General features: G+C 37.6%; 1 protein-coding gene across 1 annotated transcript in view; it reads right to left on the bottom strand.

Moving 5' to 3' along the window:
- Positions 1-27,124, bottom strand: part of PLD5 (phospholipase D family member 5) — a 174,670-nt gene that overhangs the window by 125,658 nt on the left and 21,888 nt on the right. The gene's annotated exons all lie outside the window — the stretch shown is intronic.

Genomic DNA, 27,124 nt, shown 5'->3' on the forward strand with positions numbered 1-27,124 from the left:
TCTGAAATAAAAAGGTGACATGGATAAGTTCCATTTTCATTGCCGTGTTATTTTTGTAGAAATATCTGTGAATTCCCATTAATCACTAAATAACAGCAGTATGATTCTGTCAGTGATCTTCAATGACTTTTAGGCTACTAACTGAACCAGGAGGCCTGTAAACCACTTGGAAAGCAAATACACAAACCTTTGTTGAAAAGAATGATTATCTCATGATTTTTCTAGGAGCACTATGTGATTTGCAGTCATTGTAATTCGTGTAATACATCTATCTCAACAAAAGTGATCACTAAGACAAACTGAAGTAAGGAACTGTGCATACTCTGATCAACATTTGTAAAGTGAAACACAACAGGCTGCAATTTTAACATTTTAGAGTAAATTCCCAAATTTTCCAGTCTCACCTCTGATTTGCAAATATCATCCCAGGATTTTTTACTGAAGGCTCAGCAGAACTCAGGAGTCTTTGAAAATACTTTTGCCTCACCACTGAGCAAAGAAAACTGTTTAGTGCACGAGATCATCTGTCACCAGTGCTAACTTTAACATAGCAGGGTCAAATTTGCTATCTTGATGATAGTTTGTAGACTGCATATATGTTTTCCAACGCTTGAGTTCATTCATTTTTTAGCTGCCTGTTTTCTATGCTGGAAGGAAAATACATTTTTCCTAACAATATTTACCTGTTTTGGTGGGAAAGACCTGATTGTACAAGGACCCTACCTCCTCCTCCAACTATTCCCTTCGCCATTCCCCCAAGAAAAGTTGTAGCAGACTGAAAAAGTTTGGACTGCCACTGTCTAGGGATCCCATATTCCGTGGGCAGGCAGACTATTTCATTTGCCAGAGCTGTCAAACCAGCCCTTTCTACAAACACTAGCTTCAGACAAAAGGAAAGAAAAATTGTAACAAAATGTTTTAAAAGCTGCATGCAGAGTGCTGAAGCAAAGGCATAGTAATTAAGTGGTTTCCTGGGTAACCAAGGGCTAAATGATCAAATCTGCCTGCTTAAAATTAGATTCTTAAATCTACATTTAGACATTTAAGAGTTGTTCAACTTCCAGGTGTTCTGAGTTGCAGCTGTTTTGATTAACTGTACCTCTAGCAAAGTATGCAACAGTCACTCCATAGTTTTGGGAATATAAGACAGTAAGATTCTTCCTCTTTTTCAGTTGTGACTTCAGTATAAAGTGCAAAAAGGGCTTGATTTGTCAAAGTGTCAGCACCTACAAACAGTCAGACTCAAGCCAAAGTGACATTTCAAAAATCTGAACATTTAGAGATGTCTGCCTACCTAAACATAGGTATGAATCCAGTCCTCTGTGGGAGAGCACATAACATCCAAGTGTCTGCTTTAGAGGTGAAATTCATGGCACAAATCCAGCAACAAAGTTTGCAAAATTGCCTTTCCCATTCCCCTCATTAGGTGTCTGCATTTCTTAAAAGAGGCAACAGGGAAATAACACAGGTGAAGTGGTTAATGCCCTGTGTAAATCCACGGAAGTATTCCCCTCTCCATGAAGGACCCCCTGTCTTACAAGCTTCCTGTGGCTGTGCTGCACGCTATGCCAGGCCTTTTGCCTTCTGTCTGTCCATATTAGCAAGCGTGAGATCTCTGTAATAAACTGTGCAGAGAGGATTTAAAAAATTACTGAGAAATTTTATTTACATGAAAAATGAAATGCATACCCTGGCAGATGGGAAATCAGAAAAGAGGTTTTGGACTATCTAAATCATTTTTATTTCAGGAATAGATAAGCTCCTGTGCAGTTCTCTAAACCAAGGAATGATACATCTGGAGACTTCATTGTCATAGCTTAAAACTTATTTTTATACTAGTTTTTCACATCTTTCTGTGTGTGGGAGGCTGTGTGCATGGGAAAGAAAATAGTATTATCTGGTTAATCAGTGATTTCATGTTACAAACAAAGCCAATTACACACATGGTTTTCACTGGTTTGTAAAACAATACCAGCCAGATTTAATGAAAAGATTGGCTCCCCGCTAGGTATGCATTTGTCCAGGTGGTTTACAATGTTATAATAGAAGTACTGTGTGCATGTAGTTCACTAACTAGGTTTCAGAAAGCAACCTGCTGGGTAAAAAAAGGAAATAAGATGTTCTCTCTGCCGTTCACTCCTTTTATTTATGAGAGAGAGAAAATACTCACTCTAAAAATGAAAAGCAAAAAAAAGTGACAAGTGGTAAAGAAGCATCTGAATTATGTTTCAACTCTTTAAGGATCTGAGTCATGGGAATTCTCATCTTTCAAAATAATTTGAAATCTTCAGAATGTTATTCTCTGTGGTGTTTCCTAAGAAGTTTTTTTTTCTTCAGTAATTTAAGCAAGAACAAACAACACTGAATTTTAATTAACTGTCAGGTACATCAGTTTCTATTCCAAACCTCCTCCAGAAAAAAACTATTTTAGAGTTTAACATAGAAGGGTGTTTATAACACAATAAATAATATGCTTCTCACTGCAGCCTAGTGAGCATCAGGCCCTAAAGGTAGTAAAAATCTTAAACTAAGCAGTCTTCTATGTGCTGCATCCATTTCCCTAGAGTACACTGCCCATTCAGAAAATGTGCTTTGGGAAAAAAAAAAAAAAAAAAAATATATATATATATATATATATATATATATATATAAAGGCATTTACACAACATAATTGGAGATCAGAGACTCAGCAGAAAGCATACATGTCACTACTGAATACACAAGACAATCTGCAAGTTTGCCATATTCAGCTGTGGGTCTCGCCTTGGCCATTAAAACCAGCAGCACTGACTATTTTTAAGGTGAGACAGTTATAAAAGTTAAGGTTTTGAAATCTCTTATATCTGACAGAAAATCAGTTTCATGGTTTTGGTCAGGATTTCACTTTGAAATTAATGCTGACTCAATGCACCATCTTTTTCTCCCAGTTGCTAAAACGCAGTCTAGGTCAAAATCCTTGCTCTGTATTTTGTGCAGCACTTAATACCAAAACATAAAACACAATTGGCAAGGACACTCAACTTCAGTTACTATGAGGTCTCAGTATAGTGGAGGCACTTGCAGTATCCTATCATAATTCTTATTCAGTAGCAAAGTTTACAGTAAAGCAAACCAAAAAGAGGCTGTCTTTAGAACAGAGAACTGGGTGACTTCCATTTTTCAGGGACAATGGCATGAATTAAAAAGTGTTTCGTTTTTTAAATAATAGTAGCTATTTGATAACTTCAGTGCACCTTCCCGAAAGTTAAACTGTTGTGCCAATTTCTTTCCCCCATATACATTCCACAGCTCTTCTTCAACCAGGGCTGGAAGCAAAATGTTACACTGCAAACTCTTAGTGGGCTCAGGCAGGGTCAGGGCAGTATCAGCCTTGGCCCTGGGTATCCTGTCACAGGTCCTAACTGGGGGCCAATGTAGAGCATCCTCAGGAGACTGGAGCTCCTCCTGCTGAAGGTTTCTTTGAGCAACAGTAAGAGCATAGCCCACAACATATACTTTTGACCAAGAGTTTCAAGGTGCATCTAAGCTGTCCATCCATTCTTGCAAACAAATGTTGCAACACAGGCTGCCTGCAGATTGTTTGGAGATAGCTAAAACAAAATCTCCTGAAACCTTTTTCTTTTCATAGAAAATGAAGGAGTAGTGGGGAGGAGGAGGGGGAACTGGAATACCAGTTCTGCTTAGGATGCAATTAATCGGAGAAAAGTCACAACACACCATACTCAGCAGTAAGTACTTGCAAGATTTAGCCCCAAGCAACTGACTGTTTTCGTTTCTGATGTCCGAGTCACTGCTGAATTACTTTCTAGGTAAAAGAGCATATAAGAGCAGGTGAATTAATATCATCACCTCTTCTAGATACCTTTAAACAAACATCATATCATCTGCAACAGTGGCAACTATATATACAATTAAAATTGTAGTAACTGTAGATTTTGAAAAGTTTCCATAGTTTCCATATTTCTGCAAGAGCAAATAATTTTTAAGCTATGATACAAACATTTACAACAGTGCCCTATATTAATTCTGCATTGAAATTTCAGTGCAATATGCCAAACAAAAATGATGATCTTATATTCTTTCCTGAAGACAAAGATTATCAGAAAAAATACTGTCTTATAAATAGGAAACAAACTACTTAGACAACCTTTACACCACTGGTAAATTAATAACATGTACTATAATTCCAGAGAAGTAATTTTTCCCCTATAATTATCTCTTGCTATAAAGTACCTTCTCAAGAAGCATCTTGCAGGTATCTTTTACATACATGCATTTAATTATATTGTTCATGAAAAATCCTCCCACTCTCTTATCGCTGACTAGATGCATATATTATATGTCCTTCCCCACCACCACCGACACAGAGCAGAGTGAGTATTTCATTGGACCATTAAAGTGATCCACAGCAAATGCACTACTTCCATGAGCTTGCACTAGAAAATCTATAAGGCTGTTACAACTGGTCATTCTATATCAACATGAATTAGAAGTATTTTAGCTTTTATTCACCCTTTCAGATTGTTTCATAAGTATTTTTACATTTCCTTTTACTAAAAAGAGACTCTCATCAACAGTGAAGCCAACTCCATTAGTAAATTTATGAAAGAGGTGTAGCATTTGGGGGGCGTGTGATGTGTTAAGAACCCAAAAACTGCTACGGAAATTAAAGTCTCATAAAATTTTAAAGTATTGTATAATAAAATTCTTTCTTCAACAGTTTATAAATTACATGTTGGAACTTATGATGCACAGCATCAAAACTAATTTATTTAGTTAGATTGCTTGCATTTGCCATGAGTTCAAGGAGTTCTGAAATTGATGCAGTAGAAAGATCGATGTTTATGCTGGTACACTCTTATACCTGTTAATTTTTTTCCAGCATGTAAGGATACATGAATGTGTCCTGCAGAACTGCTCCCTCTATGAAGCAAAATACCTAAATACATATTTAGTGAAAGTTATAAATATTAAACTTGTGGAGGTGTTTGGGGTTTTTTTAATCTTCAAAAGGAAAGAACAAGTAATGCACACTACAAAATACTGTTATTGCCAACATCAGAGGAATGAAGTGCAGTCACCTTAGAGCAAGTGTTCTCAATCCATCCATAACTGCATCCATAATAATATTTTCCTTTTTTTTTGTTTTCTTCTAACAAACTAAACCCCAAATTACAACTCCCTCCTTCCTCTGGACTTAGCAATATAGCAATTACCTTTTAATTCCAAACCCATCAAATCCACCAGGATCACTAAGACAAAAAAATTCTTTGGGGACTCAATCTTTCAAGTTCTTTTGTAACTTCCTAGAGGACCAAACTAAGCAGTTGGCTTTGGATGATAAATGCATGAACAACCTTGAAACAGAAGGCACACACAAGGTGCAGCTGGAGACAAGAGAAGTCCCCATCACTTGCTGTTTGCAGGACCACACAAGCATTGAGGGGCAGAGGAAACACAGTTCATGGGCACCCCAAGTGCACAAAGCGGAAGCAGCCAGCTACAAGAATCATTTCATGTTGATCCCTGCAGCGAACAAATGCTAGCAGAGACCTAATATATTCTGCCTACAGCAACCCTAGTATGTTGTATTCATTCCTCACACAGAACTCACTTTCTCATGCTTTGCGTACAAGGAAACCAATTTTCTGTCTACCTGTGCTGTAGTAGAAGAATTATTAGAGGCAAGTGCTGATTTTGTGATCAATCCTCTGTAATACTGAATGAGGAATAGGACAAAAAATGGTTTCTTTCTAATGTGCCTAACACTTTTCACAGTCCTACAAATAGAAAAATAAGAAAATTAACAGTAGTACATACAAGAAGTTTGAAGAGTCAGAAGAGAACCTAACAAAGTCTAATTGACTTATAAGACCTTTTCTTCATTGATGAGCTATCAAGCACTCTTTCAAATTAGCCCTTTCTATTTCTCCAATGAAAAGAAAAAAATTTATGAAAAACATTTATCTGACGTAAGTTTTGCAGATCATATTGAGTCAATGGAAGATCATTCTAATCTGTATAAGTCAGAGGTGTGCAGCAGCTCTTTAGATACTCAAGACCATGTTTGTCCCAAATCAAGTATATTTCCAAAACTTTATCTTCAGAATTAGTGCTGATAAAATCTACATCCCATTAGACAGAGTCTTCCTTTCTGAGAAGGAAGGACCACAAAAAATATTCTAAGTACTGACAGGAAAAAATTAAAATCAAAGGTGTATTTCTATAGCATCCTCTATCTTGCTGTTTTTTCCAAATGAATATCCAGTTTCAATCATCACCCATTATATGGTCAAAAGAGAGTTCTCCCTGTTACTGCATATGTGTATGTCTAATCACAGGAAGGAACATGTCAGCAGCCTCTAGTCTGGTAGCCTGACACACATGCACCACCTCCTATCCTGTGACAGGGAGAATTATCACATAAAACCCATGTCATGAAAGCCACATCCCATCCCATAAGGTGAGAAAAGGCTGAAACACATGGTCTCAGAAAGTCTCTGAGCTATCCAAAAGGTTAGCAATATGCCATTAAAGTCATGACTACTAAGAAAACCATCTTCCTATGATAATGGAGGCAGAAGCATCGTCAGTTTCAAGACTGGATTTATCTACTCTCTTTGACTAAATAAGGGCTACATCAGAGGTTACCAACTTTCTGCAGCGAGTCCCAAAAATCTTCATGGATCCAGAACCTCTGGTCATACACCTGAGATGTATATTGGTAAGCAGAGGGTAACTGGAGCCCCTCACACAGTTCCAGGGGAGTATTCAGCTCTCACCTCCGAGCTCAAACTTCATTGTCAGAAGCTATAATAGGGCTGACAATGGGCTGTGCATCTCCAGGTGATACAGCAACATTAGAAAACATTTAAATAAAATATTCTTGATAGCAGATTTACTAGAGTAAAAACTCAAGTGCAAGGTCTGGAGAATTCCTTTAGGTATGGTAGCCTTCCATCACTATTCTATGTATTGAAGCAAGACACGACATCCACTCAAACTGCACATCATGTCTCCCAGTACCACATATTATGTATCCTCATCTCTGATCAGAGCACACTCCTTATGTAAGCACTGGACACGTATCCTTCAGGCCTCAACTCCATTACTTGCTCTTCTTACATCTGCACACTATCAAGTGGGTATAAAGTTGTCAGTATCCTTCTGTATTCTCTAAACTTCCATGTAAAGGTCCACAGGAAGTCTCAACTATAATTGTTTTCAGTATTCTCACTATGGTAATGAAGTAATGGTATGTGTGGCAAAACATCACATTGCTATGAGAGTCCTAAGATATATGGGCAACAGAATTTTGTCCTGATACTTCAAAACACTGCAAATGCTGTGATACAAACATTAACCAGATGCAGAATAATATGCATTATCCATCCACCTTCTCACTTCAGCTGTATGGCTCAGAAAACTGCTCCCATCAATTATTTCACCTAGAGACTAGACTGACCTTTTCCCCTGCCTTCATTTTCATCAGCTTTCATTTCTGATGGTGTAACAGGATAAAAGCCAAAAGGACAGACTAATGAAAAAAGCATCCCCTTTTAAATAGTTTCTTCACATATCACATGGTTGAAGGAATAAATCCCTGCCATGAACACAGATGCAGCAGGCATGCTAATACATTATGTAAAACACAGCAAATAATTTATAACTTCCTGAAAGCAACTAATTTTAAGTTATACTGCCAGTGTAATGGCACAGTTTTAAATATGGATTTCAGTGAGCAAATCCCAATGTACATAGTAGGTTGATTGCAGAGTCAAAAGGAAAATGGCTTAAAATAATCCTCCATCACAAAAAATAAAACCTACTCCTGTTTAGGAATTCTTGCATACACCTTGTCTGCTGTCATACATAGATGCTGAGATTTCAAAATACAAAGTTATTTCATTACAAATAAACACTAATATATAGCTGAAGATATTTCAGCATTACCTTTTAACTAAAGGTCAAAGTAGTTAACTTTCATCCTTCACGAACAGTGTTTATGGGGCATGCAAGAGTGTATTTCACTCTAGAAGGGTGCACAGACTTACTGGTATGGTAAACAGCCTGACACACAGTTAAGACATATCACCTGAACCAAACTGTGGCAGAAGTTAGTTGGGGCACCTGAAATAGTATAAACATCCACACAAAACGTATACTACAACAGATTTCATCTGATTACTATCAGCATGACTATTTCTGAATGAATAAACTCTTATTTTTTGCCAAAAAATTGGCAGAATAACAAAGCAGAAAACTACTAAAACAGCAAAACCTGAAAATATTAAGTCTTGAATCAACTTCATAGCAGATGCAAATCTACATTTCCTTTCCCTAACTTGTTTTATATTACATATGAACTCCATATTTACAGTATATCCCTTGAAATACAGGATTTATTTATACAGGCAGATTAGCATACTACAATTTAGTCACTGAAACAAAAAAAATGTATTTAGCCCAAATTCATTTGAGTGAATCATGCATCCAACTGTTGAATAAGCTTTTTTAAATTTTGCATCAAGAAAACACTTAAAATGAACTTTGCCATACCCAGCATAATTCTTGCACTAATCCTAGAAGATATTTATATTAGAATTTAGCACTGTAATAGTAATGTCTACAACTCATCAGTTTTTCCGGTAAAGCTGGTAATTTTACTTTTGTTCTGTAGACTTACTAGACAAAACACTTTTCTTAACTAAACCTAGATACCTATTGCATTTGACAGCTTGTAGCTTGGGCTTCTTTAAGACCCTTTACTACTTATATTGTGGAAGAAATCATATAATTAAAAAAATTTAAGGAAGAAGCTGTTCCCTTTGGACTAACTGTGTTATTTATTACCTAGCTGATTACTGATAAGGGTACATCTTTGGAGAATGTGCAGGGTGCATGTGTCTTTTATTCTTTTTTTCTTTTCCCCTGCAATAACACTGGCAAGATCCTTGTCCAGATAATCCATATCGAAAGAAACAGATCCCTTGTCAGTTCCTGCATCAGTTACTGAATTAATCCATGTTAGGCAGGACACAATGTAAGTTTACTTTGGCTTAAACTTTACCAACTGTGAGTATATGGCAGTACATGAATGTTATGTTTCTACAAGGAAATGTTTTCATTAATTTGCTGTTACTGAAGCATATCTGTATTTGACTTACATAGGAAGTTCACATTTGGACATATATGTAAGATTATTTATTATTAGTTAAGTTCTGTGATTCCAATAGGGAAAAGCAGTCAGATCTATCTCAAATATTTTCCCCGTTTAAAAAAAATAGATATTATGAAAACTGTCTTCTCTGACAAGAAACAACAGTATGTTGAAGTCTCTTCAATACAACAGTAGTGGTTAATGGATACTCAACACTGGGCATTTTTGTCAAGAAAAACAGAAGTGGCAATAATAATAACAACAACAACCACCGCCACACTTAGATTCATACGAAACATCTTTCCAAGAACCTTATAGCCTGGTTGCTATTCATTTATTGATATTGCAATCTATTCTGCATGTTGAGAAGGAAAACATAAATCTTTAACACATCAAAGTGGATTTACAGTCATAACGTGAAATATAAAGCTGTGATAACATGCTTGACTACTGTACTTCAGTATTTTATTTCTTGCCATTCAGTGAAACCACTCAGGAAAAGGAAAAGATCAGAAAGCATTCAGAGATAGTTTTAGTTCTTGCATTTTAATTGTTTTACTGCTAAGCAACAACAAACACAAAACAAAGATAAAAACACCCAAACAGACATTGTTTCACATCTGCTGCACACTTTTCAAACTCCTGCAGTTGCTTTGTTAAAAATCTCCCCTTCTATTTGAATCATAAAGAGAATAATTTTCTACACATCAAGATGGGTTGTCAAGTCAGCGTCTTCCAGTATCTTCAGGCATTTAGTAATTTGGGGTTTTTTCACCTCAATGTACTGTAATTTCCTAATCAATAAATTTCTGAACTCAGTAGACACTTAAAATGAATGGCTGAGTTTCCATACAGGAGACTGGGCTTGATTCGTATTTCCATTTTAAAAAACAAACAAAAAACCCAACCCAAAACAAAACCAAAAAAGCAAACAAAGACAAAACCCACTACCACTACAACAAAAAAAAAACCCAACAAAACAGTCTTGACAATGAGTCTTTGGAGTAAACATGCCTAAGAATTGTATCCCCCCCTCCAATTCTTTACTACCTAGAGAAATGCTAATATGAATATTTTTATTCCATCCTCAGGCATTGTTTAAACTACTAATAGCATTGGTGTCAGTTTACAGTAATTCCAGATTCCACATTTGTGTTTTACAGTCAGAATACTTAAATTGTTACAAATAATAAAATCACTATTCTGAAAGGTTTTCCTTAATTATTTTCTCACCAAGTAATTGCACTAGAGAAACAATGTGACTAACAGGTCTTCATGGATTGAAAGCCCAGAAAAATAAAAACTTCATAGCTCCCTAAAAGTCAAAGGCATGCCCTAAGCATCTCTGCCTCTTTCTAAAAAACAAACCCCCAAAACCCCAACAAAATAAAACATATAAATGTACAGCCTGCATGAGTGATTTGCATAGGTTTATTTATATTTGTATGTATAAATTCTGTGCTGGTGGTTATTAAAGAAAGATCATTTTAAAAAGCCCATTCAGCTGTCCTTCTGAAACAAACTAAGTAGACAGTCTTACAATTTACATCAAATGCTAGTCAGCAGTGCTTCCCAATTTTAAAAGATTTTGCATAAACTGCACAACATGTTCAGTGCCAAAGATATTTGTCACCAACTTGCATTGCTGTTCTCTTGCAGAAAAACATCTGATAATTCCACTGCATCTTACACACTGTTTTCTTGGTTTAAATACTGATCCCTACTAATTTCATCATCATCATCATCTTTAAACATTCTTTTCAGAGGAATAATCTAGATCTGGTGAAAAATAAAGAGCTTCTTACCATTCCGATCCAATATTTTTCCCGTCTCTGGAGTTCAGCAGCAAGGAGCTGTTGCTGTTGCACTGCTTACTAGAGACACCGGAGGCTTTGGAAGCAGAGAATGTTTTATGTGGTTAAAATGTATCACCACTGATTATATTTCAGTCTCTCAATTCCTAGCCTTGATGCTCTGGAAATCAGCCAATCCAAGTGATAAAGAGGTTTGCAACAAGAAGTTGCAGAATTTCCACAGCAAATGCTTCATGGAAATGTTTTGCTTCTTGATAGTTGTTTTTTATATCCACTAAATGTTAAAATAAATCCTGGCTCCCTCTTCCCTCCTCCTCTTTTTTTTTCTTTTCCAAAATGAGATTCATATATTGTTCACAAGGGACTTTAGCACTTGCTACAGCTAGGCACAGTGCAGAAAGGCATCATGCCAGATTCCGCATACATCTCAGCCAAGATACCTGAATTTTGACTTGCAACACACCCTGTTATTCCAAACATGGATCTTCCTAAGCCAAAGCTCCAACTGCCAAAACACACAGTATTTTTGTGAGACAGCCAAATGCCCCTTCAGATTAGCTAAGAGCATCTTTTATTTGTAATGTGGTTGCTCTTTGTAGGCTTTTCTTTTTTTTTAAGCACCTTTTTCCCTAGTGAAGACAATTTCTTTCCAAAGGGATCAAATTATCATCTCACACTTCAACTACCACCCCTCTCAAGAACATACACCACAGAAAATCACTCTGCAATGCTATAACTACTTAGTTAATATTATAAGCATCTGTGTTTTCAGTGACAACCCAGGATGCTGCTGTGATTGCTGTGATACAATAAAATAAAATAAAAAAAATAATAAAAAAAGAACAAAGACAGTCCTGACTCCACGGACCTTGCTATCAAATAACGCAGTAAGAGATGACAGAAAGGGCGGCAGAGGGAACCTCATCAGATCTTACTGGCTAGTGTAACAGGTACTCAGAGTAATAACCAGCAGCCTCAGCACTTCCAAGGTTTTCTGAGTATCACAATAAAGGAGCTTTAAAGAAAGGGTCATCAAGAGGCAATGGAGACTACCTTGGAAATGCTCTGGAAAAGAAAGCATATTATTGTACTGGAGCAACAATGAGCTTGGAATTTTAATGCGTGGATGAAAGAGGATAGAGAGATGCTTCTGAAAGGCTTAGAGTTAATAAAGGTCTAGAAAAGTCAAGACCATGTTCTGTGCAAAGAGGGAAAAGAAATTCAAAAGAGATGCTTGTACCTTTCTTTTATTCTCTTTGCAACAGAATACAATAATGATTTTCATTGAAACTGAATGCATATGAAAGCACAGGACTGACCTGAAGAAAGCAAGGATAAGGATGCTGGAATAACTGGCAAGCTTGTTTAACAGATGAAGAGCTGGATGGAAGTAATGAATTTATTTTAAGAAATTACATAAAGAAGTAAGATTCAATAATCAATAATACTGACCATGATGTTTCTGAACCTAGAGAAAGAACAAAGTAGTAAGTGACACATGTTATGGACATCATGGCAAGATTAGGTTGTTTTCCAAAGTGACAAGGAAGCAGCAGTAGCAGGGTCTGCAGGAGGTCTGTTTTAACCATGTTGGGCTGTTGATATCTAGCTGAATAGCCACAGAAACTTTCTTTATTCCAGACCTTTATTCTTCATTCAGAACTAAAGAAATCTATTTGCAAGCCATCACAACAAAGATGAATTTGACTTGAATTTACAGATGTAAATAAAAGGTCCACAGTTACACCCCTAAGAACCATAGGAAAATGGAGTGGAAAGAGGCACTGAAAGAGTTATTAAGAAGGTAGAAGGGGAAAAAATAAGCAAACTTGGTTTCTACAAAACCAAGAGAGACAAAATTTCAGAAAGAAAAATGGACAAGAGTATACAAGATAGCTTACAGGACAAAGAAAATCAGTATAGAGCACTGGTTTCATTGTTTGACCAGAATGCTGTGCACAGATACTCTGTCTTGAGTAATTTCAGCAGCATGGGGAGTCCAGGAGATGAATTGATTGGAAAGTGCCCAGTGCCACACCAGAACTTTGGCAGAGAGCATAAACAACTCATACAGTCATATTAGTCTGACTGTTAATGGGAATTCTCTTCAGAGAGGCTTCACTTGTAGTATCAATGAGACCTAACAGACAATTCTGTGAAACAATTCAATTGTAATCAACCAGGTTACTGAGGCTTCTTCTTTTTAGAAATAAAAACTTTTCCATCAGAATGTTCTCAGCCATCTTACTAGTCTGTGCAAACCTTTCCGGCAATCCTTGATATTTATAAAATCCTTATATTCACAAAAGATAGTGATGAGAAGCTAAATACAAAGACAAGCAGCCAAGTCTTGCTCCTGTATGTTTCTATACAAAATGTGTATGGGACAGGGTGATAAGGCCCTATGCATACATGGAAACAATTTTCAACTCTGCCTTTCAGTCAGAGAAGCCAGAATGCTTCAATTTTTTAATGAAAATTAATTAATTGAATGTATACACATTTCACAATGAATTCTGGCACAGTCTTCCCACAATTAGAACGCACAACTCCCAGATTCAAGAGGAAGTATCCTCTCCTACACTCAACAAGAGACATTTCTATACAGAACAAACCCTATCATACACCTTTACAGGCAGAAAAAAAAATCGTTAACTTACTTACTTCAGCATTAGGACTCTTCAAAAGAAGGCCACCTTTCCCATTTACTTCGAATTCCTTCCAACACACACACACAGAAAAAGATGTGCCCACCAAAGGAAAGAATTATTTTCTGATATAAGTGGCAAAAGTACATCTACGTAAACCTTAAGGACTAAATCTTTTTATTCCTCCCCCCCCCTTCAATTCTTAAAGGACCCACAAGCAATGAAAGCTTAAATTTTATGGTGGCTCCAGATTTTCGCATTTTTATGAGGAAACCACCTTCCTCTCAAGTCTGAGTTAAAACCCTTCATTTAATCCGTTCTGGCCGGTTACAACCCTATGGCCAGTCTTTACCCCCTCTCAGCAGATTAACTGTCATCATGAGCCCCACACTTCAGAGGCTATTTCAAAAATACAAAGCAAGCTCTAAAAGGCATCTGATCACATTCTTTAGGTCTCTGTAGAAATGCAGCTAGTAGGCTACACAGTTTAAACACTTACTTAGACAGAGAATTTCTTAAGCAATGACATAAGGATGCCCTTGAATATTTTAAATGCACTGTGAGGCTGAAAAACTGAAGCTGGATTAATGGTAATCTATTTTTGTGATGAAAATAGATTAGATCTGGCAATACAAGTTATTTCACACTAGAGCCTCAATTTCCAACAATTGACCAGTTATATTGAGTAGTATCAAACATAAAGCAACTAATCAAAGAACTGAAGTTTGGTACTGGTAGAATTTCTTTTATTTTAGTATTTGATTGTTTTCTAAAGAAGAAATGAAAAAAAAATTGATTTTTTATTAAATGAAAAAAAAAATTAAGGCAGAACTGTTGAGTCTCTTTGGATTTGCCTGAGACGCCACAAAGCCTCAGGAACATGCAGTTTTGGCTCTCGTAGGGCACTCTATGTGTCCAAATTGTCCCTAGCATTATGAAGGACCATCTCTTCCCATTAGTTGCAGAAAATAATGAAAGTATCTGTGAACAGCTTGCTGTAAATAATTAAAAATAAATCACACTTTTAATAATAAAGACAAAAAATACAATGTTATTTGATGCCACAGAATGAAGATAAAATTACACACATCTGCAGGAATTATATTAGTCAGCAAACTAAAACAGATACAAAACCTCAGAAACACACAAAACATGAAATTTATCAATAAAAGTCTTTGAATTTTTAAATAATTTTGTATTTCACAAGAGATCTTTTTCTCCAAATTCTTCATTCTCAGAAAAAGAGATGATTTCTGGGATCTATCCAGAATAATAACATGCACTTTCTCATTTTGAGGGTATTCCATTTCATCAGGAATGGGAAAACATGAAACCAGGGCAGAACAAAATAAGCCTTTTCAAGATCTTAAGGCACCAAAGGAGCTTAAAATCTGAGCTTAAGTATTTTCAGTACAGAGTTTAGCCTGTCTTGGCCAGATGAACTTGAACAACAGAATTCTGAATTTTATTGTTAAAAGCTTAGTGCAAACAGAAATGTTCTTTAAAAAGCACAGTGATAAGAGGCGGGTGGCTATGCAAGACAGTAGAATGGAAATGGCAGCGAATATGCCCAGCAGATTAGCCACAAGACCACCCTGTGGAGCAAAAACCACAGCACTATCTTATTTTACTGTGGTGTTACTTCATAAAACAAACGCATGAAATGTATGTTCATACAACAGTACCTCAGATAGAACCCCTTCTATTTGCTTGGGTCCTTTCACCAGGCCATTACTTCAAATTAAACTCTAACATCCTGTTGTATATCTTGGCTGTCACTATCCCAGCTGGTGGGTTTTTTTTCAGAATCAAGTTGTTTTTTCCTGAAAATGTAAGTCCCTATCCAGCACTGCTATAAAGAAGCATGTCCAAAGTGCACTCTAAGTATAAACTAGTAAATCCACAGGCTAAAAAGGTCAACTGAACACATGCTGAGATACACAAAAATTCTCCATTCCTTCAAAATCTAACTAGCACAGGAACTCCAAAGCCAAATAACACAACTATAAGTGCCAGTATTAGCTCTACATTGTTCATCAGTTTCATTAGTAATATGGGAAAGCAACAGAATTTACAGGAAAAAAATAAGTTGCTGGAAAAAAAGAAAGAGAAAGCAGAAAGAGGAAAGAAGAGCTGGTGAGTGGCAAGGGGTGGTCTGGAAAGAGAGTGGCAGAATGGCAGTGTCTCAATCTGGTCCCTCTTCAAGGCTTGCTGGATCTACAAATCAATAGCTAGAACAAAAAACAACCAACCCCACCAAAAGTCAAAGACATCACCACCTAGTCTGTTACTTTCCACAAAGACAGCAGTGTTCCACCTTGCAAGAAGCTTTACCAAAATCTCAGGTGTAAGTTACATCCTGTAACTATCTCACTCATACAATTCATACATTAATGTCAATGAAACTTTTCAGGGGTAAACACCTGTTCTTTAAGAGCACTTACAACATAAAAGCACAGCCTCAAATACTTCAAATAATGTTCTGAAGCACAAAGACAATTAGGAAGTTCTACTGGCCTAGAAGGAAAGAACACTTTTAAGTAGAATTCTGCTTGTATAGATTTGGACCTCACATCAATATAATGTAATTTCAAATCAGTGGAAATACATTCAGATTATATGAAACTCGTACAGCATCGACAGAATAGAAGAGACACCTCATTGATTAAAACTCTACTCAAGCAGTAGCCAAAGACTGAAATATGGCCCTGAATGTTTAGCATTACCCAGCCCTAAACAGACGTGCCAGCTCACAGATCATAATTGGAGCTGCTGTCACCTATTTAAATGGGCAGTATCAATACACAGAGGGTGATGGGTTTTCATTGTCATTAAGACCAAACACTGCTTACAAGTTTCAATGAAATATTTTCCCATTATTTCATGAAGAACTGAAAGCATAAGTTAAAGGTAAGAACAGTTATAAAAGAAATTCCTTCACATTTTCAATTAGAAAAACCAAACCCAAAAACAAAAGAGAGAGAGAGGGAGAGAGAGAGAAAGCCTTCTTATCTATCAGATGCAGCTGAAAAAACATATGAGTGCTGCCTCCCAGAGCCCAGCTGCCTGGAAACAACTCTTCCTATTTTGCTTGGTACACTGATTCAGCAGCCAGGAAAATCTCCAAGGGCAGTGAAACAATAGCTAGATTCTCTGTTTCTGCCAACCACTGTGCCGAGGGGGTTGCCCTGGACCACCCCAGCTCAAGCTGTGCATAGACCTAGGCCTCTGTGTTGCCTAAACAGCCCAGCTAACAGCTTAAAAATGGAGCTGAATCCATCTCTGTCTCTCATAAGCACATGAATCCCTGCCTGCACAACCACATAAAGGAAAACACAGTTAATAGACCCTCTCTCTCTGCAGGTCCTATAAATGCCGCACAGAGACTGTCTCCCACTGCTCCTCCACTTCGAGCAGCCAGGTGGGCTGTAGGAGCTTCTTCAGCACTCCAGGGAGATGGCTGGGGGCAGAGAGGCGCAGGAGTGAGATGCAGAGGTACACTGAGAGGGTGGGCAGCTCTCACTTGCTGCCATTGATGCCCGCAGAGGTAACCCCACTGTTCCTATGCATGTTGCTGCAAACAACTCAGGGCAGCACAGCACTTCTTCATGTAACCTCTGAAATTATCGCACCCTGTAATCACATTCTAAAGCAAAAAGCAGATGTTAAAGGAGTCCCATTTAAAGAAGTTTAGAGTTTATTGTATTTTGAGCACTAATCAGAGATCACTATTTAGCAAGTTTGCAGCACACTTCCATCGCAAAGTAACTCAAGAGGTGTTTCTTTTAAAAAAGCCAAACACAAAGTGTATGATCCTATTTTTTAGCCCAAAGAAAAGAAAACACTGCCTCTTTTCATCGTTAGCGAAGACGGGACACAGCCCTTAATAACTGCAAGTTCAAACAGTACAATTCAGCAAAAAATTGACAAACACGGCCAACAGGGCAGTATTCCTGCCAGGGACGTCTGTGGCTGGGGAGAGCCTTGCCAATATTCAGAGGGGGAGCAGGTGGGAAGGGGCGGCACAAGCTGTGCTGGCGGCCGCCAGGGGTCGCTGCAGCCCCGCGCGGGACAGGCGGGATCGGCCGGGCAGGAATAACCACCATCCGTGCGGGATCGGCCGGGATGGAATGTCCACCATCCGTGCGGGATCGACCGAGCAGGAATGCCCACCATCCGTGCGGGATCGGCCGGGCAGGATTGACCACCATCCGTGCGGGATCGGCCGGGCAGGATTGACCACCATCCGTGCGGGATCGGCCGGGCAGGAATAACCACTATCCGTGCAGGATCGGCCGGGATGGAATGCCCACCATCCGTAATACCTACCGAGTGCTCAGTGACACTGATCTTTCACAGAAAGCACCGACGTGATGTATACAGTCAAACCAGCCTGTTAGTATTCGGCCTCCTACGTATCAACGTTAGCTGTGTGGATGTAATTCCTTTTTCTTTCCATTTTGAAATTACACTTAATATGATTTTATTAGATTATAAAATACATTTCATTCTGCTGCAGCACTCTGCATAATTCCAATAGGCATTACCAATAGCTTAATTAATAACAATAAATTAATTAATACCAATAAATTAATTCATACCAATAACAATAAATATCAAAAACTCTGGTAGAAGAGAAAAGAAATGGCAACAAGATCAAAGGTGCTGCCATTAAGTTGAGAATAGCTGGACATAGAGGTGGAGAACTGAAGCAGGCCCCAGGGAGATCTTTGGGGCTTGGTGTGACCTCAGGGTTACAATAGATAAAGGAGAACTACATCTTTTGCACTTCCTTCATCATGATGCCCCTCCAAAATTGTCCTCAGAAAGCTGAAGCCTTATACACAGGCTAGAGACAGATGGCTCTGGAAGACTCTAGATGAAATTCAGAGGCATAGCAGAGTACTACTGCAAAGTCCCATGGATGAGAAAATACTCAGAAAGGCATTGGATAGCTAAGGCTCACATTCCTGCATGACACAGTACCTTGACAGACATGGTGTCACAATCCCAAGTAACAGGGCCAGGAGAGTGCCAAACTATTCCAGTGTAAAAGCTCAGTGAAAAATATAACCTACTTTAAAAATGAACACAAGTCTTCCCAACTGGTTCTTAGAGAAGGGACTGATCCTAAGAAAGAAATGAATAGTAGCTGAACAGCAGCAGCATTTGTTTAGGTACCAGACATGATGGAGCAGGTGGTGCTGATTAAACCCACTTCCAAATGAAGAGTCATGAGCAAGAAATCAAGCAGGCAAATGACTGCTACAGATTTGTGAAAACTTGAGAAGTGTAGGTGTACACAACACACATCTCCAGTACAGGCTGAACAAAAAATGGACATGCACAGTGCTGAAAGACACATGCAAGCTCAGTATTCCCTTTACCTGAAAGGATTTTGTGAAAAGACACAGCAAGTGGTCAGACAGCTGAACAAAAACAATCTGTGGAAATGACAGAACATTTGAAAAACTGATCAAAGCAGTGGATGACAATCTGGCCCACTTGCAGCTAAGAATACAAGAAAGAAGGAAGAGCTGATTTTAGTGGCAAGGTCTTTGAATAGCTTCTCAAAAAACTGCACAAGCTTCTGAACTAAATTCTTTAACTAAAACACTAACCCTATTGGAAAAAGGAGAAAACTGATTTAGGAAATGGACTGTTTCCTTAAAAGACAAAGGGACAGTGCAGCTAAGGCTTTACCCCAAACTAACAATGGCCAAATACAGTGAGATCAACAGAAAAAGTCTTTTGATGATTTTACCAAGCTTAAAAGCAGCCCATTTCACGAAGGATCACACAGTAGAGTATTCCTTGTCCTGAGTGGTAAGAAGCTTCTACTTATGAAAAAGTCAAGTCAAGCATCTTAGAACAAACTCTGTAATTCTACGGTTTTAAAACAAAAGAAATTCCTGAGAAAGAACAGGTTATTTCACTCTGGAGACTGAGTGAACACAAGTGCCAGTCCAATGGCCAAAAGTTTTAAAGTAAATACACATATAAATCAGAATGACAACCTGTTGTTATACAGCTAATTTTCACTGGGCACACAAAACAGGTGCCTGGAGAGCAACACTGCTTCCAACTGCATGTCTGCAAATTATTTATACTTACATAAACTATTGTGGTGGGATGACCCTTGTCAGAAGACAAACACCCATACAGCTGCTCACTCACTTCCTCCCACTCAGTGGCACACAGAAGAGAAAAAGAAGAACAAAGCAAGGAAACTTGTAGACCAAATAAAGACAGTTTAACAAGTGAAGGAAAGAGGGGGCACAACACTCCCAAACCAGCAACTGACTCAAAGGAAATCACTCCCTACCTCTCACAAGCAGACTGATGCCCCCGTGAAGAAAATTAAGTGCATCTCAGTTGAACAAAGTACAAATATTTTGCAACAGTCTTGATAGGGACAGAAAAAAGGGCACAATCTGGATAACACTGACAGCTTCACGTCCTTGCGAGGTCTTAACATGAGAATGATGCAATCTACGGGAATCCTCCATAGATGGAGTTGATGTTAACGCAAAAGGCATTATAAAGAAATAAACTATTAAATCAGATATATCTTAACTCATGAACATTCTCAGCTTTGCTCTTTGTAGCCAAACCACTGCTTGTTCTCAAATGAGATGTTTCTAGTGATTGCCTGGAGTCAGCTGGTAAGATGACATCAATACCTATAGTTAGGAAAGAAAAGTGAGAAACAGCTAATCAATAAGGCAGCAAAGAACTTGAAACTAAAATCAAAGCTGCCTGATTTCTGTGAAAACATCTTACAGAGGAAAGGTGATCACTGCTTGCAAGGTTATGTTTTTCAGGCTAGCAGGAAGTGACTGGACACTGAAATAGTGGTTGAGTAGCAAAGTTAAAAACACTGTAGAGTGAAGTATGAGACAGAACAAGAATATACTATGCCTGCAGCATACAGTCATTATACCATACCAGCAGAGGAAGAAAGGAATAATATGCATTTATAGTAATTTAGATTAATACTCACATTTTAGCAGTGTAGCTGAAAGCTATTGTTCAGAAATTTAGTGTCAGGTAATGAGTAACTTAATGAATTTATTACCAATCAAGTTTAACTGAAAGCACAGCTTAAGTTCATTAATGGCTTAATCATCTAATGATTTTAAGGCACCCAGAGGTACTTAAAGCCTAGGTATCCTTCCTGGCCAAAGTCTTTGCTGCCATAGCACATATACAGTCTCCGTAGTTTCATCTGTGTTTCACTTGTTGCTGTGTTCCAGCTGTTTACACAACTCAAAACTATGGCCTTGATGAGACTGAGAGTGACCTCTCAGGAAAACAAAAATCACTTTGAAAAAGAGAGAGAATACCACACATTGCAAATTATGTCAATCTCTCCCTTTCTTCCTTTGGGAAATGCCTCTTTAGTTGAGGAAACCAATACACACACCTCTGTTAAAGAAGCCTTGATGCTATTTGCTTACCTGCAAAACACTAATAACAAGCTTTCCCAGGTGATGCACAAAACTCAGTAGTGGCCAACTCACCTCTGAAGTTTTACAATTAAATCACAGCACTACTGCTTTCCACTACTGATTTACATACCTAGTGGATTCCTGAAGAGGCTGTTAATACTACTGTGAAGAATTACTGTATTTCAAAATGCAGGGAAAGGAAAATCACATCTGAACACAAAGAAGAATGACTTGCAGAATATTAGACAGCAAATATGTATCACCCATGTTGAATGCCTATTTTTGCCGGATCAAAAGTTTTTGACTGAAGTTAGGAAAAGTAAACAATTTTCACCTATGTATAAAGTAGAGGTTAAAAAGAATCTGTAAACCAGAAAATTAACCAGGAATGAAAACCAGATAAAAGTATTGGAAGATTCTGCCCTGACAACCTGCCAAAAATATGACTACTAAATATAACAGCATACTAAACGAGTAGAATCCAGCAGTGCTCTCCACACTACATTTGTTGAGTGTTGTGATCTTTTCAGCCTCCTCTGGATAAGCTTCACTGGGAAGAGACACAAATAACTCACACAAGGAGTTCAAGAATCCACAAATCAGACATCTTAGCAGTAGAGAACATGGTTGGAAACACCTCCACATTACAGCTGGTTGCCACACACAGTACTTTACAGCACAGAGAAGCCCATCTCAAAAAGCATTGCTGTGCCCTCAGACACATATCTCTTCTTGAATAAAGAACCTAAAAGATGCAACACTCAGATTTAATTGTCAAATCAATTAAAATCCTTCATATGAAATACAAAATATTTCCTACCTTAGTAGGCCTTTTGGGGGGTTGAGGGAGATGGAGAGAGGAAATGTAACTATCCATTATTTACAAGAATTAAACATAACATTTCTGTAGCCAACAAAATAAAGCTTCCTGCATATATAAATTTCCTTAAGATAGTATCAGGCTTTGAATCTGCTATAAATAATCTGACCACTAATTGGAGACAAGGACATAGCATGTCCACATAAGTTTACAGAAACTATTAAAAACCATGAATCAGCCTTGTCTGAGTTGCAAATTTCTTTCCATAGATTTAAATATTTGATTATTTCATTTGTTTAGTCTTTAAAATTAAATAAATTACATTTGGATTATATTCTAATTTCTTAATACCTGAATGGATTTGTTGACACTACTTTTACATTCTGTGTTTCTCTCAAAATCAGGTACTTCATTACTTCATGAAAACCAGTCTCTCAGAAAAGAAAATTATATTTGGATATACTCCAGTTGGAAATCTCTTCTGACCACTTTTCAGTAGGCTGTTTTCAAAACTTCATTGAGTTCTCTGAACATGCAAGAATCTCCAGCTAATTCAGTCCCAATATAGGAAGATATGGGAATACATTTGTATGGAAAAAAACCAAAACCAGACCCTCCCCAACTCAAGGATGAGAGCTTCAATGCCATAAAGAGAAATTTTAAGATATACTATGCAAATGTAAACTCTATTTTGTTTTCCTGAAGGGTTTATTTTTGGCTGCACAACGGGTATCTCTTAATTAGTATTTCAGGGTGCTTTGAGTGTACTTTTGTACATATGCAAGTCTCCTGACTATCCTTGTCTTGAACTGGATCCCAAGAAGCAAGGAACACACCTTTTCAAGACAGATAAATATTTACCAATATTAAAAAAAGAAAGTATCATCAAGTTACAAAAAATCTCATATCTCTTCTGATGCTTGGAATCCCGAGATGATACAGCATTGGATGGATCTCTGGTCAGAGCATGGCCCAATGCACTCATCTTTGCTGTGGAGAGGTTCACCAATTCTACATTCACTTGCACAAAGTTGTTCTTACAATACAGATGCATCTATCACTGACAGCAATCAAGACTGAATATGACTTTGAAGAGCAGCTTGGCAGGAGACCCTATTACTCTTTTCTCATTAATAAACCAACAGTTCCTGGGAACAGGTACATATAATATTTGCACACAGATTAAATACACAACTCAAGTAGCTAGCACTCACCTGTATTCTTGCCAGGGAGGCATACATCTGGATTTGTTATCATACACATTACTAACTTCTTCTACAATAGTCTTCTGGGCCAGTCACCATACTCCCTACTTCAGATGGTTTCACAGAGTGAAACCTGGATTAAACCCACACGTGCATTTCAGGGGTTCAACTAATACTCAAAAACATCTATTAGGTTAAGGTTAGGGTGTTCAGTCAATGGACCTGGAAAAGAGCTAGTCCTATTTAAAATTCCCAAAGATGTATAGCACATGTATAGCACGGACACTCAAACTCAGCACCAACTACATTTGCTTTAAAGATTTGCTTATATTGCTCTGTACTATTTTTTATTGTAGACATGGAATGTGCAAGCACCAAGGTGCCACAGCTGGATGGAAACTGAAGGCAGTGTGCCTCATCTTATAGATGCTTGCAATAAGGAAAGACAAGACCAAAAATGAAATACAGTGGGTAAGACATTAATCTAGGAGTTAGAGAACTAATTTAAATCTAAACCCAACAAACTGAGCAAGACAAATTGCCATTCTCAGCCTTTATTTCACCTCCTTGGCCTTCATGGCAAGGCCTGCCCCTCACTGCATTTGCACAGCATACTGCACAGAAAGACCCTAATCTCAGTACAAACACTAATCCACACTGTTATACAGTATACTGCCAACTTTCTCTATACGCGTTCACATAATTTCACTTTTGTGGGACTAGGATAAATCAATATTGTGCTCATAAATTAAGACTGTGTCACACAGTGAGCCTGGAACCTGGCCAACTATGTCCACATGATCTGTGAAGCCAGTCCAGATCTCTGCATTTGAAAGGTAACTTCACAGCCAAGTCCCTCCATCTTCACTGCTACCACAACTGCAAAACTGATGATAGATGCCTACATGTCTTCAGATTCTGAGTGAGTTCAACACATGTTGACTACTCAGTTTGAATCAAAACAACTTTTGCAGTTGGATAAAAAACACAAAACAACCTCACAATAATAAGCAAATGCTTCAAAGTTATCCTTCACATTTTCCAACCATTGAATACATACTAATTATAATATAAAGTGGCTATTACAGTCTCCTGAGCCCAGAGGCTTTTCTTACTGTGGAGATAAAGTGAATAATCTGAAACTGCTCAGATTCTCTTTTGATCCAAAATAAAGACATTGTTTTCGTAGTTTTCTACATATATTTGTAATATTATCCTTTGTACATCAGCCACAACAGACTATTAAACTCTGTATTATGCACAAATACACTTAACATGCATTTATTAAAAAAAAGTATAATTGTATCCTTTAAAATGGGGGAAAGAACAAGGAAGCCTGTAACCTGACGTAGTCTGAATGCATTATTAAATGTGACAAGAATGGTTGTTTTTGTTTAACCTGCATAAGTCCTTGCACAGAGGTGTAAAACAAATCACTACCCTTCAACGAAAAAAAGTTGAAACAAAAATGAAACTGCAACAAACGTGAAAACCCAACCCTTCTGTAAAAGAAGTTTGACAAGAATGAACATAAAGCAGGTGTCAGATATACTGTATAAGCAAAGCATATTTATTGCAGTCTGTCACCCAAGACAGTCAATCATTCTATGAATTATTGTATTCATAGATTTTTACGTACTCTCTGTCTTACCTTACTTAGACAAGAACTACACTTGCTGATTGGTAATAATATATTTTACCCTCAAAGTTCCCTTTTCAGGATCCATCTTAATGAAGAATGTTGACCAATGACTCCGATTTTCTGAAAAACTGAAACAACAGAATTATCTGTCTGAAGAACAGGAATGCAGCCATCACAAAGGTTCTTTGAATACTTCCTGATTTATACTGTCCCTTACCTACTGCACAACAACTGCTTATTCTGCAGCACTCCAATTCTATAGGCACTGAAAATATCGGGACTCCAGATGGCAAGCAGTGCAGAACGTAAACCTGACAAGTTCAAGGTAGGTATTAGAAAGGTGGTAGGATGGCAGGGCAGTTAATCTTGCTATCAACATTGATTTTAATTTTAAAATAATGAACTAGTACATGCTTGTGTAAAAGTACTTAGAACTAGATGCTCTGCTTGCACCATTTTTTAATTTTTTTCTTGTTGTTGTTTTATAGAAACAAACATAATGTTTATTTTCTTAAAAAAGACAATGTAATTATGTGAGGTCTCTGGTTTACAGCCTTATGTAAAACACAGCTTTCTGTTATTATAGTGTTTCCTTTTAATAGAGGGAGGGAGAGGTATACCATAAGTATAGCATTACTCATTCATGTTTAAATAGAAAAAAACCAACAAGTCAACAAAAAAGACCAAAAAAAAAAAGAACAAAAGTAAAAAAACCATCACCACCAAAGCCTCAGGCCCTCAATTAGTTCTAATATAACACATTTCTAAAGAAAAGGACTCTATTCAAGCTATGCCAAACAAAAGCACAGCCTAAAGACCTCAATACAAGGACTTGACAATAATCAGCACTACATAAGCCATCAACATTTCTTCACACAGAGGTTAAAATTGTGAATTTTAAGGCCTTGATCACAAGTTCATTGGAATTAACAGAGTTTTCCATGGTTTTGGATTATGTTCCAGAGAAATAAGCAGACACAAGCAGACAAGGTTACAGAAAAACACATTAACAGGAAGAGTGAGCTTACTTTATGTTCTAAGAAACAATTTGCACACCTGCTTTATATCAAAATCCCAATATAATTATACTGCAGGCTAAATTGCATACAGGAGGCAGCAGTTGCTTTGAACTGCAGTTCTTTAGCTTATTTCAAGATAAAACAGTAAAACCAAGCATAAAAAAATAATGAATGTATTAATAACCCACAGGGACTTGGTAATTTTGTAAGCAAATAACATAATTGCACTATTTTTATATGAACTGTAATGAAAAAGACTAGGTACATCAGTCATAACTCTGATCAGCAAAAATGCAAGAATACTAAGTTCTAAATATTTCCTTACCAGAAATCACTAAGTTAAGTCTTTAACCTGATGACTAACATGTAATTTCATCCACCCTTCAGTATTACACTTAGTTATAGCTCCTGCAGTCCAGAGCCATTTGTCACTCAATTGCCCATTCAGGCTGTGGTTTACTTAGAAGAAGGACGTATTTCATGGGCACACTTCCAACGATGCAATTACAAAACATATACTATTGTAAGAGCTGACAGAATGTATATACATTATCTTATTACACTATTTCTCCTCTTTTCCATTTCCCAGCAAAGCAACCTTTACATTCTCAGAAAATACACCTATTACATGCACTTTTCTTAAATGATCTTTTATCAGAGCAACAGCTAATTGCTAATAGGTCTCTATGCCACAGTGTTTGCATATGCAGGTTAAAATTTAAAGAATAAAATGTATTTTATAAAGTTACAGAGAAATGTAACCAAATATGTTAATAACTATCTCTCAAAGGCCACCTATTGGTTTAAATAATTACTCTAGTGACTTGAGAAAAATGAAATGGGCTGGTAATTTGTTTTCATTTTATAGATTTGTTCAAGATTAAACAGGTTTGGTACCTGATCTTACACAGTCTCCTGTAAAATCCTCATAGGGAATCTGATGAAATATGGGCTGGATAGAAAGACAGTGGATTGAAAACTGGCTGAAGTGCCAGGCCCAGAGGGTGGTGATGTGGATGATGGGGCAGAGTATATCTTCAGCACCTCTGCAGATGATCCAGAACTGAGAGGAGTGGCTGATATGCCTGAGAGTTGTGCTGCCATCCAGATGGACCTTGACAGACTCAAGAAATGGGTCAATTGGAATCTCATTAAGTTCAACAAAAGGAAATGCAAATTCTTGCACCTGTAGAAGAACAACCCCCACTCTACATGTATCAGCACATCCTGGGGACACTCGACTGGAAAACAGCTTTGCAAGAGACCCTGGGGATCCTGGTAGACACCGAGGGGAACATGCCCAGGTAGCAAACAAGACCAACAGCACCTTGGTCTCCATCAGAAGAAGCACTGACAGCAAGTCAA

The sequence above is a fragment of the Pithys albifrons genome, chromosome 2 (genome assembly GCF_047495875.1).
Source record: "Pithys albifrons albifrons isolate INPA30051 chromosome 2, PitAlb_v1, whole genome shotgun sequence".
In the NCBI taxonomy this organism is placed as follows: domain Eukaryota; kingdom Metazoa; phylum Chordata; class Aves; order Passeriformes; family Thamnophilidae; genus Pithys; species Pithys albifrons.